We start from the raw sequence: 21,637 nt of genomic DNA on the forward strand, positions 1-21,637 counted from the left end.
ATGCACAGAGCACCCTCGTAAATTTTCGGGACGTTGTATTTTTTCACAACCAGGACCGAAACCCTAGGCCGAACAAAATGGTCGGATGCGAAGTGAAATTTTTTCGCTCGAAATTTTGCGAGCATGTGCGGAACTTCTAGGCAATCATATCGGCAGGTGACACGAAGTGATTCGAGTTCGTTTGCCCCCCCATTTTCTTTAACGAACGATAACTTTTTCTGAAAATAACAAGTTCCCCGATCCCGGCCGAAACGACTCGAATTACACTTCGAGACCCCCCGACATGATCGCCACGATGCACAGAGCACCCTCGTAAATTTTCGGGACGTTGTATTTTTCACAACCAGGACCGAAACCCTAGGCCGAACAAAATGGTCGGATGCGAAGTGAAATTTTTTCGCTTGAAATTTTACAAATATGTGCAGAACTTTTAGGAAATCATATCGGCCGGTGACACGAAGTTATTCGAGTTCGTTTTCCCCCCCATCTTCTTTAAGGAACGATAACTTTTTCTTAAAATAACAAGTGCCCCGATCCCGGCCGAAACGACTCGAATTACACTTCGAGACCCCCCGACATGATCGCCACGATGCACAGAGCACCCTCGTAAATTTTCGGGACGTTGTGTTTTTTCACAACCAGGACCGAAACCCTAGGCCGAACAAAATGGTCGGATGCGAAGTGAAATTTTTTCGCTCGAAATTTTACGAGCATGTGCGGAACTTCTAGGCAATCATATCGGCAGGTGACACGGAGTGATTCGAGTTCGTTTGCCCCCCCATTTTCTTTAACGAACGATAATTTTTTCTGAAAATAACAAGTGCCCCGATCCCGGCCGAAACGACTCGAATTACACTTCGAGACCCGCCGACATGATCGCCACGATGCACAGAGCACCCTCGTAAATTTTCGGGACGTTGTATTTTTTCACAACCAGGACCGAAACCCTAGGCCGAACAAAATGGTCGGATGCGAAGTGAAATTTTTTCGCTCGAAATTTTGCGAGCAAGTGCGGAACTTCTAGGCAATCATATCGGCAGGTGACACGAAGTGATTCGAGTTCGTTTGCCCCCCCATTTTCTTTAACGAACGATAACTTTTTCTGAAAATAACAAGTGCCCCGATCCCGGCCGAAACGACTCGAATTACACTTCGAGACCCGCCGACATGATCGCCACGATGCATAGAGCACCCTCGTAAATTTTCGGGACGTTGTATTTTTTCACAACCAGGACCGAAACCCTAGGCCGAACAAAATGGTCGGATGCGAAGTGAAATTTTTTCGCTCGAAATTTTGCGAGCAAGTGCGGAACTTCTAGGCAATCATATCGGCAGGTGACACGAAGTGATTCGAGTTCGTTTGCCCCCTCATTTTCTTTAACGAACGATAACTTTTTCTGAAAATAACAAGTGCCCCGATCCCGGCCGAAACGACTCGAATTACACTTCGAGACCCGCCGACATGATCGCCACGATGCATAGAGCACCCTCGTAAATTTTCGGGACGTTGTATTTTTTCACAACCAGGACCGAAACCCTAGGCCGAACAAAATGGTCGGATGCGAAGTGAAATTTTTTCGCTCGAAATTTTGCGAGCATGTGCGGAACTTCTAGGCAATCATATCGGCAGGTGACACGAAGTGATTCGAGTTCGTTTGCCCCCCCATTTTCTTTAACGAACGATAACTTTTTCTGAAAATAACAAGTGCCCCGATCCCGGCCGAAACGACTCGAATTACACTACGAGACCCCCCGACATGATCGCAACGATGCACAGAGCACCCTCGTAAATTTTCGGGACGTTGTATTTTTTCACAACCAGGACCGAAACCCTAGGCCGAACAAAATGGTCGGATGCGAAGTGAAATTTTTTAGCTCGAAATTTTGCGAGCAAGTGCGGAACTTCTAGGCAATCATATCGGCAGGTGACACGAAGTGATTCGAGTTCGTTTGCCCCCCCATTTTCTTTAACAAACGATAACTTTTTCTGAAAATAACAAGTGCCCCGATCCCGGCCGAAACGACTCGAATTACACTTCGAGACCCGCCGACATGATCGCCACGATGCACAGAGCACCCTCGTAAATTTTCGGGACGTTGTATTTTTTCACAACCAGGACCGAAACCCTAGGCCGAACAAAATGGTCGGATGCGAAGTGAAATTTTTTCGCTCGAAATTTTGCGAGCATGTGCGGAACTTCTAGGGAATCGTATCGGCAGGTGACACGAAGTGATTCGAGTTCGTTTGCCCCCCCATTTTCTTTAACAAACGATAACTTTTTCTGAAAATAACAAGTGCCCCGATCCCGGCCGAAACGACTCGAATTACACTACGAGACCCCCCGACATGATCGCCACGATGCACAGAGCACCCTCGTAAATTTTCGGGACGTTGTATTTTTTCACAACCAGGACCGAAACCCTAGGCCGAACAAAATGGTCGGATGCGAAGTGAAATTTTTTCGCTCGAAATTTTGCGAGCATGTGCGGAACTTCTAGGCAATCATATCGGCAGGTGACACGAAGTGATTCGAGTTCGTTTGCCCCCCCATTTTCTTTAACGAACGATAACTTTTTCTGAAAATAACAAGTTCCCCGATCCCGGCCGAAACGACTCGAATTACACTTCGAGACCCCCCGACATGATCGCCACGATGCACAGAGCACCCTCGTAAATTTTCGGGACGTTGTATTTTTCACAACCAGGACCGAAACCCTAGGCCGAACAAAATGGTCGGATGCGAAGTGAAATTTTTTCGCTTGAAATTTTACAAATATGTGCAGAACTTTTAGGAAATCATATCGGCCGGTGACACGAAGTTATTCGAGTTCGTTTGCCCCCCCATCTTCTTTAAGGAACGATAACTTTTTCTTAAAATAACAAGTGCCCCGATCCCGGCCGAAACGACTCGAATTACACTTCGAGACCCCCCGACATGATCGCCACGATGCACAGAGCACCCTCGTAAATTTTCGGGACGTTGTATTTTTTCACAACCAGGACCGAAACCCTAGGCCGAACAAAATGGTCGGATGCGAAGTGAAATTTTTTCGCTCGAAATTTTGCGAGCAAGTGCGGAACTTCTAGGCAATCATATCGGCAGGTGACACGAAGTGATTCGAGTTCGTTTGCCCCCCCATTTTCTTTAACGAACGATAACTTTTTCTGAAAATAACAAGTGCCCCGATCCCGGCCGAAACGACTCGAATTACACTTCGAGACCCGCCGACATGATCGCCACGATGCACAGAGCACCCTCGTAAATTTTCGGGACGTTGTATTTTTTCACAACCAGGACCGAAACCCTAGGCCGAACAAAATGGTCGGATGCGAAGTGAAATTTTTTCGCTCGAAATTTTGCGAGCATGTGCGGAACTTCTAGGCAATCATATCGGCAGGTGACACGAAGTGATTCGAGTTCGTTTGCCCCCCCATTTTCTTTAACGAACGATAACTTTTTCTGAAAATAACAAGTTCCCCGATCCCGGCCGAAACGACTCGAATTACACTTCGAGACCCCCCGACATGATCGCCACGATGCACAGAGCACCCTCGTAAATTTTCGGGACGTTGTATTTTTCACAACCAGGACCGAAACCCTAGGCCGAACAAAATGGTCGGATGCGAAGTGAAATTTTTTCGCTTGAAATTTTACAAATATGTGCAGAACTTTTAGGAAATCATATCGGCCGGTGACACGAAGTTATTCGAGTTCGTTTTCCCCCCCATCTTCTTTAAGGAACGATAACTTTTTCTTAAAATAACAAGTGCCCCGATCCCGGCCGAAACGACTCGAATTACACTTCGAGACCCCCCGACATGATCGCCACGATGCACAGAGCACCCTCGTAAATTTTCGGGACGTTGTGTTTTTTCACAACCAGGACCGAAACCCTAGGCCGAACAAAATGGTCGGATGCGAAGTGAAATTTTTTCGCTCGAAATTTTACGAGCATGTGCGGAACTTCTAGGCAATCATATCGGCAGGTGACACGGAGTGATTCGAGTTCGTTTGCCCCCCCATTTTCTTTAACGAACGATAATTTTTTCTGAAAATAACAAGTGCCCCGATCCCGGCCGAAACGACTCGAATTACACTTCGAGACCCGCCGACATGATCGCCACGATGCACAGAGCACCCTCGTAAATTTTCGGGACGTTGTATTTTTTCACAACCAGGACCGAAACCCTAGGCCGAACAAAATGGTCGGATGCGAAGTGAAATTTTTTCGCTCGAAATTTTGCGAGCAAGTGCGGAACTTCTAGGCAATCATATCGGCAGGTGACACGAAGTGATTATTTTCTTTAACGAACGATAACTTTTTCTGAAAATAACAAGTGCCCCGATCCCGGCCGAAACGACTCGAATTACACTTCGAGACCCCCCGACATGATCGCCACGATGCACAGAGCACCCTCGTAAATTTTCGGGACGTTGTATTTTTTCACAACCAGGACCGAAACCCTTGGCCGAACAAAATGGTCGGATGCGAAGTGAAATTTTTTCGCTCGAAATTTTACCAATATGTGCAGAACTTCTAGGCAATCATATCGGCAGGTGACACGAAGTTATTCGGGTTCGTTTGCCCCCCCATTTTCTTTAACGAACGATAACTTTTTCTGAAAATAACAAGTGCCCCGATCCCCGCCGAAACGACTCGAATTACACTTCGAGACCCCCCGATATGATCGCCACGATGCACAGAGCACCCTCGTAAATTTTCGGGACGTTGTTTTTTTTCACAACCAGGACCGAAACCCTAGGCCGAACAAAATGGTCGGATGCGAAGTGAAATTTTTTCGCTCGAAATTTTGCGAGCAAGTGCGGAACTTCTAGGCAATCATATCGGCAGGTGACACGAAGTGATTCGAGTTCGTTTGCCCCCCCATTTTCTTTAACGAACGATAACTTTTTCTGAAAATAACAAGTGCCCCGATCCCGGCCGAAACGACTCGAATTACACTTCGAGACCCCCCGACATGATCGCCACGATGCACAGAGCACCCTCGTAAATTTTCGGGACGTTGTATTTTTTCACAACCAGGACCGAAACCCTTGGCCGAACAAAATGGTCGGATGCGAAGTGAAATTTTTTCGCTCGAAATTTTACCAATATGTGCAGAACTTCTAGGCAATCATATCGGCAGGTGACACGAAGTTATTCAGGTTCGTTTGCCCCCCCATTTTCTTTAACGAACGATAACTTTTTCTGAAAATAACAAGTGCCCCGATCCCCGCCGAAACGACTCGAATTACACTTCGAGACCCCCCGACATGATCGCCACGATGCACAGAACACCCTCGTAAATTTTCGGGACGTTGTTTTTTTTCACAACCAGGACCGAAACCCTAGGCCGAACAAAATGGTCGGATGCGAAGTGAAATTTTTTCGCTCGAAATTTTGCGAGCAAGTGCGGAACTTCTAGGCAATCATATCGGCAGGTGACACGAAGTGATTCGAGTTCGTTTGCCCCCCCATTTTCTTTAACGAACGATAACTTTTTCTGAAAATAACAAGTGCCCCGATCCCGGCCGAAACGACTCGAATTACACTTCGAGACCCCCCGACATGATCGCAACGATGCACAGAGCACCCTCGAAAATTTTCAGGACGTTGTATTTTTTCACAACCAGGACCGAAACCCTAGGCCGAACAAAATGGTCGGATGCGAAGTGAAATTTTTTCGCTCGAAATTTTGCGAGCAAGTGCGGAACTTCTAGGCAATCATATCGGCAGGTGACACGAAGTGATTGGAGTTCGTTTGCCCCCCCATTTTCTTTAACGAACGATAACTTTTTCTGAAAATAACAAGTGCCCCGATCCCGGCCGAAACGACTCGAATTACACTTCGAGACCCGCCGACATGATCGCCACGATGCACAGAGCACCCTCGTAAATTTTCGGGACGTTGTATTTTTTCACAACCAGGACCGAAACCCTAGGCCGAACAAAATGGTCGGATGCGAAGTGAAATTTTTTCGCTCGAAATTTTGCGAGCATGTGCGGAACTTCAAGGCAATCATATCGGCAGGTGACACGAAGTGATTCGAGTTCGTTTGCCCCCCCATTTTCTTTAACGAACGATAACTTTTTCTGAAAATAACAAGTGCCCCGATCCCGGCCGAAACGACTCGAATTACACTTCGAGACCCCCCGACATGATCGCCACGATGCGCAGAGCACCCTCGTAAATTTTCGGGACGTTGTATTTTTTCACAACCAGGACCGAAACCCTTGGCCGAACAAAATGGTCGGATGCGAAGTGAAATTTTTTCGCTCGAAATTTTGCGAGCATGTGCGGAACTTCTAGGGAATCATATCGGCAGGTGACACGAAGTGATTCGAGTTCGTTTGCCCCCCCATTTTCTTTAACAAACGATTACTTTTTCTGCAAATAACAAGTGCCCCGATCCCGGCCGAAACGACTCGAATTACACTTCGAGACCCCCCGACATGATCGCCACGATGCACAGAGCACCCTCGTAAATTTTCGGGACGTTGTATTTTTTCACAACCAGGACCGAAACCATAGGCCGAACAAAATGGTCGGATGCGAAGTGAAATTTTTTCGCTCGAAATTTTACGAGCATGTGCGGAACTTCTAGGCAATCATATCGGCAGGTGACATGAAGTTATTCGAGTTCGTTTGCCCCCCCATTTTCTTTAACGAACGATAACTTTTTCTGAAAATAACAAGTGCCCCGATCCCGGCCGAAACGACTCGAATTACACTTCGAGACCCGCCGACATGATCACCACGATGCACAGAGCACCCTCGTAAATTTTCGGGACGTTGTATTTTTTCACAACCAGGACCGAAACCCTTGGCCGAACAAAATGGTCGGATGCGAAGTGAAATTTTTTCGCTCGAAATTTTACCAATATGTGCAGAACTTCTAGGCAATCATATCGGCAGGTGACACGAAGTTATTCGGGTTCGTTTGCCCCCCCATTTTCTTTAACGAACGATAACTTTTTCTGAAAATAACAAGTGCCCCGATCCCGGCCGAAACGACTCGAATTACACTTCGAGACCCCCCGACATGATCGCCACGATGCACAGAGCACCCTCGTAAATTTTCGGGACGTTGTTTTTTTTCACAACCAGGACCGAAACCTTAGGCCGAACAAAATGGTCGGATGCGAAGTGAAATTTTTTCGCTCGAAATTTTGCGAGCAAGTGCGGAACTTCTAGGCAATCATATCGGCAGGTGACACGAAGTGATTCGAGTTCGTTTGCCCCCCCATTTTCTTTAACGAACGATAACTTTTTCTGAAAATAACAAGTGCCCCGATCCCGGCCGAAACGACTCGAATTACACTTCGAGACCCCCCGACATGATCGCAACGATGCACAGAGCACCCTCGTAAATTTTCGGGACGTTGTATTTTTTCACAACCAGGACCGAAACCCTAGGCCGAACAAAATGGTCGGATTCGAAGTGAAATTTTTTCGCTCGAAAGTTTGCGAGCAAGTGCGGAACTTCTAGGCAATCATATCGGCAGGTGACACGAAGTGATTCGAGTTCGTTTGCCCCCCCATTTTCTTTAACGAACGATAACTTTTTCTGAAAATAACAAGTGCCCCGATCCCGGCCGAAACGACTCGAATTACACTTCGAGACCCCCCGACATGATCGCAACGATGCACAGAGCACCCTCGTAAATTTTCGGGACGTTGTATTTTTTCACAACCAGGACCGAAACCCTAGGCCGAACAAAATGGTCGGATGCGAAGTGAAATTTTTTCGCTCGAAATTTTGCGAGCATGTGCGGAACTTCTAGGCAATCATATCGGCAGGTGACACGAAGTAATTGCAGTTCGTTTGCCCCCCCATTTTCTTTAACGAACGATAACTTTTTCTGAAAATAACAAGTGCCCCGATCCCGGCCGAAACTACTCGAATTACACTTCGAGACCCGCCGACATGATCGCCACGATGCACAGAGCACCCTCGTAAATTTTCGGGACGTTGTATTTTTTCACAACCAGGACCGAAACCCTAGGCCGAACAAAATGGTCGGATGCGAAGTGAAATTTTTTCGCTCGAAATTTTGCGAGCATGTGCGGAACTTCAAGGCAATCATATCGGCAGGTGACACGAAGTGATTCGAGTTCGTTTGCCCCCCCATTTTCTTTAACGAACGATAACTTTTTCTGAAAATAACAAGTGCCCCGATCCCGGCCGAAACGACTCGAATTACACTTCGAGACCCGCCGACATGATCGCCACGATGCACAGAGCACCCTCGTAAATTTTCGGGACGTTGTATTTCTTCACAACCAGGACCGAAACCCTAGGCCGAACAAAATGGTCGGATGCGAAGTGAAAGTTTTTCGCTCGAAATTTTACAAATATGTGCAGAACTTTTAGGAAATCTTATCGGCAGACGACACGAAGTTATTCGAGTTCGTTTGCCCCCCCATCTTCTTTAATGAACGATAACTTTTTCTTAAAATAACAAGTGCCCCGATCCCGGCCGAAACGACTCGAGTTACACTACGAGACCCCCCGACATGATCGCCACGATGCACAGAGCACCCTCGTAAATTTTCGAGACGATGTATTTTTTCACAACCAGGACCGAAACCCTAGGCCGAACAAAATGGTCGAATGCGAAGTGAAATTTTTTCGCTCGAAATTTTGCGAGCATGTGCGGAACTTCAAGGCAATCATATCGGCAGGTGACACGAAGTGATTCGAGTTCGTTTGCCCCCCCATTTTCTTTAACGAACGATAACTTTTTCTGAAAATAACAAGTGCCCCGATCCCGGCCGAAACGACTCGAATTACACTTCGAGATCCGCCGACATGATCGCCACGATGCACAGAGCACCCTCGTAAATTTTCGGGACGTTGTATTTTTTCACAACCAGGACCGAAACCCTAGGCCGAACAAAATGGTCGGATGCGAAGTGAAATTTTTTCGCTCGAAATTTTGCGAGCATGTGCGGAACTTCTAGGCAATCATATCGGCAGGTGACACGAAGTGATTGAAGTTCGTTTGCCCCCCCATTTTCTTTAACGAACGATAACTTTTTCTGAAAATAACAAGTGCCCCGATCCCGGACGAAACGACTCAAATTACACTTCGAGACCCCCCGACATGATCGCAACGATGCACAGAGCCATCTCGTAAATTTTCGGGACGTTGTATTTTTTCACAACCAGGACCGAAACCCTAGGCCGAACAAAATGGTCGGATGCGAAGTGAAATTTTTTCGCTCGAAATTTTGCGAGCATGTGCGGAACTTCAAGGCAATCATATCGGCAGGTGACACGAAGTGATTCGAGTTCGTTTGCCCCCCCATTTTCTTTAACGAACGATAACTTTTTCTGAAAATAACAAGTGCCCCGATCCCGGCCGAAACGACTCGAATTACACTTCGAGACCCGCCGACATGATCGCCACGATGCACAGAGCACCCTCGTAAATTTTCGGGACGTTGTATTTCTTCACAACCAGGACCGAAACCCTAGGCCGAACAAAATGGTCGGATGCGAAGTGAAAGTTTTTCGCTCGAAATTTTACAAATATGTGCAGAACTTTTAGGAAATCATATCGGCAGACGACACGAAGTTATTCGAGTTCGTTTGCCCCCCCATCTTCTTTAATGAACGATAACTTTTTCATAAAATAACAAGTGCCCCGATCCCGGCCGAAACGACTCGAGTTACACTACGAGACCCCCCGACATGATCGCCACGATGCACAGAGCACCCTCGTAAATTTTCGGGACGTTGTATTTTTTCACAACCAGGACCGAAACCATAGGCCGAACAAAATGGTCGGATGCGAAGTGAAATTTTTTCGCTCGAAATTTTACGAGCATGTGCGGAACTTCTAGGTAATCATATCGGCAGGTGACATGAAGTGATTCGAGTTCGTTTGCCCCCCCCATTTTCTTTAACGAACGATAACTTTTTCTGAAAATAACAAGTGCCCCGATCCCGGCCGAAACGACTCGAATTACACTTCGAGACCCCCCGACATGATCGCCACGATGCACAGAGCACCCTCGTAAATTTTCGGGACGTTGTATTTTTTCACAACCAGGACCGAAACCCTAGGCCGAACAAAATGGTCGGATGCGAAGTGAAATTTTTTCGCTCGAAATTTTACGAGCATGTGCGGAACTTCTAGGCAATCATATCGGCAGGTGACACGAAGTGATTCGAGTTCGTTTGCCCCCCCATTTTCTTTAACGAACGATAACTTTTTCTGAAAATAACAAGTGCCCCGATCCCGGCCGAAACGACTCGAATTACACTTCGATACCCCCCGACATGATCGCCACGATGCACAGAGCACCCTCGTAAATTTTCGGGACGTTGTATTTCTTCACAACCAGGACCGAAACCCTAGGCCGAACAACATGGTCGGATGCGAAGTGAAAGTTTTTCGCTCGAAATTTTACAAATATGTGCAGAACTTTTAGGAAATGATATCGGCAGACGACACGAAGTTATTCGAGTTCGTTTGCCCCCCCATCTTCTTTAATGAACGATAACTTTTTCTTAAAATAACAAGTGCCCCGATCCCGGCCGAAACGACTCGAGTTACACTACGAGACCCCCCGACATGATCGCCACGATGCACAGAGCACCCTCGTAAATTTTCGGGACGTTGTATTTCTTCACAACCAGGACCGAAACCCTAGGCCGAACAAAATGGTCGGATGCGAAGTGAAAGTTTTTCGCTCGAAATTTTACAAATATGTGCAGAACTTTTAGGAAATCATATCGGCAGACGACACGAAGTTATTCGAGTTCGTTTGCCCCCCCATTTTCTTTAATGAACGATAACTTTTTCTTAAAATAACAAGTGCCCCGATCCCGGCCGAAACGACTCGAGTTACACTACGAGACCCCCCGACATGATCGCCACGATGCACAGAGCACCCTCGTAAATTTTCGGGACGTTGTATTTTTTCACAACCAGGACCGAAACCCTAGGCCGAACAAAATGGTCGGATGCGAAGTGAAATTTTTTCGCTCGAAATTTTGCGAGCATATGCGGAACTTCAAGGCAATCATATCGGCAGGTTACACGAAGTGATTCGAGTTCGTTTGCCCCCCCATTTTCTTTAACGAACGATAACTTTTTCTGAAAATAACAAGTGCCCCGATCCCGGCCGAAACGACTCGAATTACACTTCGAGACCCGCCGACATGATCGCCACGATGCACAGAGCACCCTCGTAAATTTTCGGGACGTTGTATTTTTTCACAACCAGGACCGAAACCCTAGGCCGAACAAAATGGTCGGATGCGAAGTGAAATTTTTTCGCTCGAAATTTTGCGAGCATGTGCGGAACTTCTAGGCAATCATATCGGCAGGTGACACGAAGTGATTGAAGTTCATTTGCCCCCCCATTTTCTTTAACGAACGATAACTTTTTCTGAAAATAACAAGTGCCCCGATCCCGGCCGAAACGACTCGAATTACACTTCGAGACCCCCCGACATGATCGCCACGATGCACAGAGCACCCTCGTAAATTTTCGGGACGTTGTATTTTTTCACAACCAGGACCGAAACCCTAGGCCGAACAAAATGGTCGGATGCGAAGTGAAATTTTTTCGCTCGAAATTTTGCGAGCATGTGCGGAACTTCTAGGCAATCATATCGGCAGGTGACACGAAGTGATTGAAGTTCATTTGCCCCCCCATTTTCTTTAACGAACGATAACTTTTTCTGAAAATAACAAGTGCCCCGATCCCGGCCGAAACGACTCGAATTACACTTCGAGACCCCCCGACATGATCGCCACGATGCACAGAGCACTCTCGTAAATTTTCGGGACGTTGTATTTTTTCACAACCAGGACCGAAACCCTAGGCCGAACAAAATGGTCGGATGCGAAGTGAAATTTTTTCGCTCGAAATTTTGCGAGCATGTGCGGAACTTCTAGGCAATCATATCGGCAGGTGACACGAAGTGATTCAAGTTCATTTGCCCCCACATTTTCTTTAACGAACGATAACTTTTTCTGAAAATAACAAGTGCCCCGATCCCGGCCGAAACGACTCGAATTACACTTCGAGACCCCCCGACATGATCGCCACGATGCACAGAGCACCCTCGTAAATTTTCGGGACGTTGTATTTTTTCACAACCAGGACCGAAACCCTAGGCCGAACAAAATGGTCGGATGCGAAGTGAAATTTTTTCGCTCGAAATTTTGCGAGCATGTGCGGAACTTCTAGGCAATCATATCGGCAGGTGACACGAAGTGATTCGAGTTCGTTTGCCCCCCCATTTTCTTTAACGAACGATAACTTTTTCTGAAAATAACAAGTGCCCCGATCCCGGCCGAAACGACTCGAATTACACTTCGAGACCCGCCGACATGATCGCCACGATGCACAGAGCACCCTCGTAAATTTTCGGGACGTTGTATTTTTTCACAACCAGGACCGAAACCCTAGGCCGAACAAAATGGTCGGATGCGAAGTGAAATTTTTTCGCTCGAAATTTTGCGAGCATGTGCGGAACTTCTAGGCAATCATATCGGCAGGTGACACGAAGTGATTGAAGTTCATTTGCCCCCCCATTTTCTTTAACGAACGATAACTTTTTCTGAAAATAACAAGTGCCCCGATCCCGGCCGAAACGACTCGAATTACACTTCGAGACCCCCCGACATGATCGCCACGATGCACAGAGCACCCTCGTAAATTTTCGGGACGTTGTATTTTTTCACAACCAGGACCGAAACCCTAGGCCGAACAAAATGGTCGGATGCGAAGTAAAATTTTTTCGCTCGAAATTTTGCGAGCATGTGCGGAACTTCTAGGCAATCATATCGGCAGGTGACACGAAGTGATTCGAGTTCGTTTGCCCCCCCATTTTCTTTAACGAACGATAACTTTTTCTGAAAATAACAAGTGCCCCGATCCCGGCCGAAACGACTCGAATTACACTTCGAGACCCCCCGACATGATCGCCACGATGCACAGAGCACCCTCGTAAATTTTCGGGACGTGGTATTTTTTCACAACCAGGACCGAAACCCTAGGCCGAACAAAATGGTCGGATGCGAAGTGAAATTTTTTTGCTCGAAATTTTGCGAGCATGTGCGGAACTTCTAGGCAATCATATCGGCAGGTGACACGAAGTGATTCGAGTTCGTTTGCCCCCCCATTTTCTTTAACGAACGATAACTTTTTCTGAAAATAACAAGTGCCCCGATCCCGGCCGAAACGACTCGAATTACACTTCGAGACCCCCCGACATGATCGCCACGATGCACAGAGCACCCTCGTAAATTTTCGGGACGTGGTATTTTTTCACAACCAGGACCGAAACCCTAGGCCGAACAAAATGGTCGGATGCGAAGTGAAATTTTTTCGCTCCAAATTTTGCGAGCATGTGCGGAACTTCTAGGCAATCATATCGGCAGGTGACACGAAGTGATTCGAGTTCGTTTGCCCCCCCATTTTCTTTAACGAACGATAACTTTTTCTGAAAATAACAAGTGCCCCGATCCCGGCCGAAACGACTCGAATTACACTTCGAGACCCCCCGACATGATCGCCACGATGCACAGAGCACCCTCGTAAATTTTCGGGACGTTGTATTTCTTCACAACCAGGACCGAAACCCTAGGCCGAACAAAATGGTCGGATGCGAAGTGAAATTTTTTCGCTCGAAATTTTACGAGCATGTGCGGAACTTCTAGGCAATCATATCGGCAGGTGACACGAAGTGATTCGAGTTCGTTTGCCCCCCCATTTTCTTTAACGAACGATAACTTTTTCTGAAAATAACAAGTGCCCCGATCCCGGCCGAAACGACTCGAATTACACTTCGAGACCCCCCGACATGATCGCCACGATGCACAGAGCACCCTCGTAAATTTTCGGGACGTGGTATTTTTTCACAACCAGGACCGAAACCCTAGGCCGAACAAAATGGTCGGATGCGAAGTGAAATTTTTTCGCTCGAAATTTTGCGAGCATGTGCGGAACTTCTAGGCAATCATATCGGCAGGTGACACGAAGTGATTCGAGTTCGTTTGCCCCCCCATTTTCTTTAACGAACGATAACTTTTTCTGAAAATAACAAGTGCCCCGATCCCGGCCGAAACGACTCGAATTACACTTCGAGACCCCCCGACATGATCGCCACGATGCACAGAGCACCCTCGTAAATTTTCGGGACGTTGTATTTTTTCACAACCAGGACCGAAACCCTAGGCCGAACAAAATGGTCGGATGCGAAGTGAAATTTTTTCGCTCGAAATTTTGCGAGCATGTGCGGAACTTCTAGGCAATCATATCGGCAGGTGACACGAAGTGATTCGAGTTCGTTTGCCCCCCCATTTTCTTTAACGAACGATAACTTTTTCTGAAAATAACAAGTGCCCCGATCCCGGCCGAAACGACTCGAATTACACTTCGAGACCCCCCGACATGATCGCCACGATGCACAGAGCACCCTCGTAAATTTTCGGGACGTTGTATTTTTTCACAACCAGGACCGAAACCCTAGGCCGAACCAAATGGTCGGATGCGAAGTGAAATTTTTTCGCTCGAAATTTTGCGAGCATGTGCGGAACTTCTAGGCAATCATATCGGCAGGTGACACGAAGTTATTCGAGTTCGTTTGCCCCCCCATTTTCTTTAACGAACGATAACTTTTTCTGAAAATAACAAGTTCCCCGATCCCGGCCGAAACGACTCGAATTACACTTCGAGACCCCCCGACATGATCGCCACGATGCACAGAGCACCCTCGTAAATTTTCGGGACGTTGTATTTTTTCACAACCAGGACCGAAACCCTAGGCCGAACCAAATGGTCGGATGCGAAGTGAAATTTTTTCGCTCGAAATTTTGCGAGCATGTACGGAACTTCTAGGCAATCATATCGGCAGGTGACACGAAGTTATTCGAGTTCGTTTGCCCCCCCATTTTCTTTAACGAACGATAACTTTTTCTGAAAATAACAAGTTCCCCGATCCCGGCCGAAACGACTCGAATTACACTTCGAGACCCCCCGACATGATCGCCACGATGCACAGAGCACCCTCGTAAATTTTCGGGACGTTGTATTTCTTCACAACCAGGACCGAAACCCTAGGCCGAACAAAATGGTCGGATGCGAAGTGAAATTTTTTCGCTCGAAATTTTACAAATATGTGCAGAACTTTTAGGAAATCATATCGGCAGGTGACACGAAGTTATTCGAGTTCGTTTGCCCCCCCATTTTCTTTAATGAACGATAACTTTTTCTTAAAATAACAAGTGCCCCGATCCCGGCCGAAACGACTCGAATTACACTTCGAGACCCCCCGACATGATCGCCACGATGCACAGAGCACCCTCGTAAATTTTCGGGACGTTGTATTTTTTCACAACCAGGACCGAAACCCTAGGCCGAACAAAATGGTCGGATGCGAAGTAAAATTTTTTCGCTCGAAATTTTGCGAGCATGTGCGGAACTTCTAGGCAATCATATCGGCAGGTGACACGAAGTGATTCGAGTTCGTTTGCCCCCCCATTTTCTTTAACGAACGATAACTTTTTCTGAAAATAACAAGTGCCCCGATCCCGGCCGAAACGACTCGAATTACACTTCGAGACCCCCCGACATGATCGCCACGATGCACAGAGCACCCTCGTAAATTTTCGGGACGTGGTATTTTTTCACAACCAGGACCGAAACCCTAGGCCGAACAAAATGGTCGGATGCGAAGTGAAATTTTTTCGCTCGAAATTTTGCGAGCATGTGCGGAACTTCTAGGCAATCATATCGGCAGGTGACACGAAGTGATTCGAGTTCGTTTGCCCCCCCATTTTCTTTAACGAACGATAACTTTTTCTGAAAATAACAAGTGCCCCGATCCCGGCCGAAACGACTCGAATTACACTTCGAGACCCCCCGACATGATCGCCACGATGCACAGAGCACCCTCGTAAATTTTCGGGACGTGGTATTTTTTCACAACCAGGACCGAAACCCTAGGCCGAACAAAATGGTCGGATGCGAAGTGAAATTTTTTCGCTCTAAATTTTGCGAGCATGTGCGGAACTTCTAGGCAATCATATCGGCAGGTGACACGAAGTGATTCGAGTTCGTTTGCCCCCCCATTTTCTTTAACGAACGATAACTTTTTCTGAAAATAACAAGTGCCCCGATCCCGGCCGAAACGACTCGAATTACACTTCGAGACCCCCCGACATGATCGCCACGATGCACAGAGCACCCTCGTAAATTTTCGGGACGTGGTATTTTTTCACAACCAGGACCGAAACCCTAGGCCGAACAAAATGGTCGGATGCGAAGTGAAATTTTTTCGCTCGAAATTTTGCGAGCATGTGCGGAACTTCTAGGCAATCATATCGGCAGGTGACACGAAGTGATTCGAGTTCGTTTGCCCCCCCATTTTCTTTAACGAACGATAACTTTTTCTGAAAATAACAAGTGCCCCGATCCCGGCCGAAACGACTCGAATTACACTTCGAGACCCCCCGACATGATCGCCACGATGCACAGAGCACCCTCGTAAATTTTCGGGACGTGGTATTTTTTCACAACCAGGACCGAAACCCTAGGCCGAACAAAATGGTCGGATGCGAAGTGAAATTTTTTCGCTCGAAATTTTACAAATATGTGCAGAACTTTTAGGAAATCATATCGGCAGGTGACACGAAGTTATTCGAGTTCGTTTGCCCCCCCATTTTCTTTAATGAACGATAACTTTTTCTTAAAATAACAAGTGCCCCGATCCCGGCCGAAACGACTCGAATTACACTTCGAGACCCCCCGACATGATCGCCACGATGCACAGAGCACCCTCGTAAATTTTCGGGACGTGGTATTTTTTCACAACCAGGACCGAAACCCTAGGCCGAACAAAATGGTCGGATGCGAAGTGAAATTTTTTCGCTCGAAATTTTGCGAGCATGTGCGGAACTTCTAGGCAATCATATCGGCAGGTGACACGAAGTGATTCGAGTTCGTTTGCCCCCCCATTTTCTTTAACGAACGATAACTTTTTCTGAAAATAACAAGTGCCCCGATCCCGGCCGAAACGACTCGAATTACACTTCGAGACCCCCCGACATGATCGCCACGATGCACAGAGCACCCTCGTAAATTTTCGGGACGTGGTATTTTTTCACAACCAGGACCGAAACCCTAGGCCGAACAAAATGGTCGGATGCGAAGTGAAATTTTTTCGCTCTAAATTTTGCGAGCATGTGCGGAACTTCTAGGCAATCATATCGGCAGGTGACACGAAGTGATTCGAGTTCGTTTGCCCCCCCATTTTCTTTAACGAACGATAACTTTTTCTGAAAATAACAAGTGCCCCGATCCCGGCCGAAACGACTCGAATTACACTTCGAGACCCCCCGACATGATCGCCACGATGCACAGAGCACCCTCGTAAATTTTCGGGACGTTGTATTTCTTCACAACCAGGACCGAAACCCTAGGCCGAACAAAATGGTCGGATGCGAAGTGAAATTTTTTCGCTCGAAATTTTACAAATATGTGCAGAACTTTTAGGAAATCATATCGGCAGGTGACACGAAGTTATTCGAGTTCGTTTGCCCCCCCATTTTCTTTAATGAACGATAACTTTTTCTTAAAATAACAAGTGCCCCGATCCCGGCCGAAACGACTCGAATTACACTTCGAGACCCCCCGACATGATCGCCACGATGCACAGAGCACCCTCGTAAATTTTCGGGACGTTGTATTTTTTCACAACCAGGACCGAAACCCTTGGCCGAACAAAATGGTCGGATGCGAAGTGAAATTTTTTCGCTCGAAATTTTACGAGCATGTGCGGAACTTCTAGGCAATCATATCGGCAGGTGACACGAAGTGATTCGAGTTCGTTTGCCCCCCCATTTTCTTTAACGAACGATAACTTTTTCTGAAAATAACAAGTGCCCCGATCCCGGCCGAAACGACTCGAATTACACTTCGAGACCCCCCGACATGATCGCCACGATGCACAGAGCACCCTCGTAAATTTTCGGGACGTTGTATTTTTTCACAACCAGGACCGAAACCCTAGGCCGAACAAAATGGTCGGATGCGAAGTGAAATTTTTTCGCTCGAAATTTTGCGAGCATGTGCGGAACTTCTAGGCAATCATATCGGCAGGTGACACGAAGTGATTCGAGTTCGTTTGCCCCCCCATTTTCTTTAACGAACGATAACTTTTTCTGAAAATAACAAGTGCCCCGATCCCGGCCGAAACGACTCGAATTACACTTCGAGACCCCCCGACATGATCGCCACGATGCACAGAGCACCCTCGTAAATTTTCGGGACGTTGTATTTTTTCACAACCAGGACCGAAACCCTTGGCCGAACAAAATGGTCGGATGCGAAGTGAAATTTTTTCGCTCGAAATTTTACGAGCATGTGCGGAACTTCTAGGCAATCATATCGGCAGGTGACACGAAGTGATTCGAGTTCGTTTGCCCCCCCATTTTCTTTAACGAACGATAACTTTTTCGGAAAATAACAAGTGCCCCGATCCCGGCCGAAACGACTCGAATTACACTTCGAGACCCTCCGACATGATCGCCACGATGCACAGAGCACCCTCGTAAATTTTCGGGACGTTGTATTTTTTCACAACCAGGACCGAAACCCTAGGCCGAACAAAATGGTCGGATGCGAAGTGAAATTTTTTCGCTCTAAATTTTGCGAGCATGTGCGGAACTTCTAGGCAATCATATCGGCAGGTGACACGAAGTGATTCGAGTTCGTTTGCCCCCCCATTTTCTTTAACGAACGATAACTTTTTCTGAAAATAACAAGTGCCCCGATCCCGGCCGAAACGACTCGAATTACACTTCGAGACCCCCCGACATGATCGCCACGATGCACAGAGCACCCTCGTAAATTTTCGGGACGTTGTATTTCTTCACAACCAGGACCGAAACCCTAGGCCGAACAAAATGGTCGGATGCGAAGTGAAATTTTTTCGCTCGAAATTTTACAAATATGTGCAGAACTTTTAGGAAATCATATCGGCAGGTGACACGAAGTTATTCGAGTTCGGTTGCCCCCCCATTTTCTTTAATGAACGATAACTTTTTCTTAAAATAACAAGTGCCCCGATCCCGGCCGAAACGACTCGAATTACACTTCGAGACCCCCCGACATGATCGCCACGATGCACAGAGCACCCTCGTAAATTTTCGGGACGTTGTATTTTTTCACAACCAGGACCGAAACCCTAGGCCGAACAAAATGGTCGGATGCGAAGTGAAATTTTTTCGCTCGAAATTTTGCGAGCATGTGCGGAACTTCAAGGCAATCATATCGGCAGGTTACACGAAGTGATTCGAGTTCGTTTGCCCCCCCATTTTCTTTAACGAACGATAACTTTTTCTGAAAATAACAAGTGCCCCGATCCCGGCCGAAACGACTCGAATTACACTTCGAGACCCCCCGACATGATCGCCACGATGCACAGAGCACCCTCGTAAATTTTCGGGACGTTGTATTTTTTCACAACCAGGACCGAAACCCTTGGCCGAACAAAATGGTCGGATGCGAAGTGAAATTTTTTCGCTCGAAATTTTACGAGCATGTGCGGAACTTCTAGGCAATCATATCGGCAGGTGACACGAAGTGATTCGAGTTCGTTTGCCCCCCCATTTTCTTTAACGAACGATAACTTTTTCGGAAAATAACAAGTGCCCCGATCCCGGCCGAAACGACTCGAATTACACTTCGAGACCCTCCGACATGATCGCCACGATGCACAGAGCACCCTCGTAAATTTTCGGGACGTTGTATTTTTTCACAACCAGGACCGAAACCCTAGGCCGAACAAAATGGTCGGATGCGAAGTGAAATTTTTTCGCTCTAAATTTTGCGAGCATGTGCGGAACTTCTAGGCAATCATATCGGCAGGTGACACGAAGTGATTCGAGTTCGTTTGCCCCCCCATTTTCTTTAACGAACGATAACTTTTTCTGAAAATAACAAGTGCCCCGATCCCGGCCGAAACGACTCGAATTACACTTCGAGACCCCCCGACATGATCGCCACGATGCACAGAGCACCCTCGTAAATTTTCGGGACGTTGTATTTCTTCACAACCAGGACCGAAACCCTAGGCCGAACAAAATGGTCGGATGCGAAGTGAAATTTTTTCGCTCGAAATTTTACAAATATGTGCAGAACTTTTAGGAAATCATATCGGCAGGTGACACGAAGTTATTCGAGTTCGTTTGCCCCCCCATTTTCTTTAATGAACGATAACTTTTTCTTAAAATAACAAGTGCCCCGATCCCGGCCGAAACGACTCGAATTACACTTCGAGACCCCCCGACATGATCGCCACGATGCACAGAGCACCCTCGTAAATTTTCGGGACGTTGTATTTTTTCACAACCAGGACCGAAACCCTAGGCCGAACAAAATGGTCGGATGCGAAGTGAAATTTTTTCGCTCGAAATTTTGCGAGCATGTGCGGAACTTCAAGGCAATCATATCGGCAGGTTACACGAAGTGATTCGAGTTCGTTTGCCCCCCCATTTTCTTTAACGAACGATAACTTTTTCTGAAAATAACAAGTGCCCCGATCCCGGCCGAAACGACTCGAATTACACTTCGAGACCCCCCGACATGATCGCCACGATGCACAGAGCACCCTCGTAAATTTTCGGGACGTTGTATTTTTTCACAACCAGGACCGAAACCCTAGGCCGAACAAAATGGTCGGATGCGAAGTGAAATTTTTTCGCTCGAAATTTTGCGAGCATGTGCGGAACTTCAAGGCAATCATATCGGCAGGTTACACGAAGTGATTCGAGTTCGTTTGCCCCCCCATTTTCTTTAACGAACGATAACTTTTTCTGAAAATAACAAGTGCCCCGATCCCGGCCGAAACGACTCGAATTACACTTCGAGACCCCCCGACATGATCGCCACGATGCACAGAGCACCCTCGTAAATTTTCGGGACGTTGTATTTTTTCACAACCAGGACCGAAACCCTTGGCCGAACAAAATGGTCGGATGCGAAGTGAAATTTTTTCGCTCGAAATTTTACGAGCATGTGCGGAACTTCTAGGCAATCATATCGGCAGGTGACACGAAGTGATTCGAGTTCGTTTGCCCCCCCATTTTCTTTAACGAACGATAACTTTTTCGGAAAATAACAAGTGCCCCGATCCCGGCCGAAACGACTCGAATTACACTTCGAGACCCTCCGACATGATCGCCACGATGCACAGAGCACCCTCGTAAATTTTCGGGACGTTGTATTTTTTCACAACCAGGACCGAAACCCTAGGCCGAACAAAATGGTCGGATGCGAAGTGAAATTTTTTCGCTCTAAATTTTGCGAGCATGTGCGGAACTTCTAGGCAATCATATCGGCAGGTGACACGAAGTGATTCGAGTTCGTTTGCCCCCCCATTTTCTTTAACGAACGATAACTTTTTCTGAAAATAACAAGTGCCCCGATCCCGGCCGAAACGACTCGAATTACACTTCGAGACCCCCCGACATGATCGCCACGATGCACAGAGCACCCTCGTAAATTTTCGGGACGTTGTATTTCTTCACAACCAGGACCGAAACCCTAGGCCGAACAAAATGGTCGGATGCGAAGTGAAATTTTTTCGCTCGAAATTTTACAAAT

Source organism: Corylus avellana, chromosome 10 (genome assembly GCF_965113065.1).
Source record: "Corylus avellana chromosome 10, dhCorAvel1.hap1.2, whole genome shotgun sequence".
NCBI lineage: Eukaryota > Viridiplantae > Streptophyta > Magnoliopsida > Fagales > Betulaceae > Corylus > Corylus avellana.